This window comes from Mandrillus leucophaeus, unplaced genomic scaffold (genome assembly GCF_000951045.1).
Source record: "Mandrillus leucophaeus isolate KB7577 unplaced genomic scaffold, Mleu.le_1.0 Scaffold569, whole genome shotgun sequence".
In the NCBI taxonomy this organism is placed as follows: Eukaryota; Metazoa; Chordata; class Mammalia; order Primates; family Cercopithecidae; genus Mandrillus; species Mandrillus leucophaeus.
Genome location: NW_012106130.1, coordinates 537,059 through 538,252, shown reverse-complemented (window position 1 = coordinate 538,252; position 1,194 = coordinate 537,059).

Below are 1,194 nucleotides of genomic sequence, written 5' to 3'. Positions count from 1 at the left end.
TTTTTTTTTTTTTTTTTTTTTTTTTTTTTTTTTTTGGAGACAGCATCTTGCTCTGTTGCCCAGGCTGGAGTGCAGTGGCACGGTCTTGGCTCAATGCAGCCTCCACCTCCCGGGTTCAAGCAATTATCCCACCTCAGTTTCCCAGGTAGCTAGTATTATAGGCACATGCCACAACACCCAGCTAATTTCCGTACTTTTTACTAGAGACGGGATTTCACCATGTTGGCCAGGCTGGTCTCGAACTCCTGACCTCAGTTGATCCACCTGCCTCAGCCTCCCAAAGTGCTAGGATTACAGGCATGAGCCACCATGCCCGGCTAGTCTGGCAAATTTCTTAGAAGCCCAGATTCTCATGAAAACAGACCTCACTCGGTTTATGAATTACAAGCATGCTCTAGAAAAACAGCAACAACAACAAATTTAAGAGAAGATCTCGTTCTGTTGCTCAGGAGGGAGAGCAGTGGCACCATGATATCTTACTGCAGCCTCAGTCTCTCAGGTCCAAGCAATCCTCCTACCTCAGCCTCCTGAGCAACTGAGACCACAGGCATGCACCACCATGCCTAGCTAATTTTTAATTTTATTTTTTGTATAGATGGGGTTTTACCAAGTTGCCCAGGCTGGTCTCCAACTCCTGGGCTCAAGCAATCCTCTTGCCTTAGCCTCCCAAAATGCTGAGATTACAGGCGTGAGCCACCATTCCCGGCCTGGGACAAAATTTTAATTTGCCTCTTTCCTCCCTGTGAGACAAACTTTGCCAGCCCTTCACCTGGACCCCCAAGCAGAAAGACAGTGGCAATGCCAGGAGCTCATACCACCTGTGCTCCAGGCACAGCTGTCGCCTGGAACCGTGACTTGGCCCCATCAGCAGAGCAAACAAGCACACTCAACAGCTGTGTATTCATTAATAGGATGTGCAAAAACAGGTATCTGTTGTAACATGGAGCAGATAGCGTGTCCTTCCTGAAGAATGTTAAACTGTTCTGTGCTGATACCGCACGTCGTAACTGTTCCTAATATGTAACATTTTCCTGCAAGGGATATGGTAGTTTCAATATGTTTAAATAAAAATTAAGTACTTTCCTACTATCTTCAGCAAAATATAATCGTGGAAAGTTAAAGCGAATTCAAGACACTCACATTCACAAATGAAAAAGCTTAAACATCACCGGATCTTTTTTTTTTTTTTTTTTT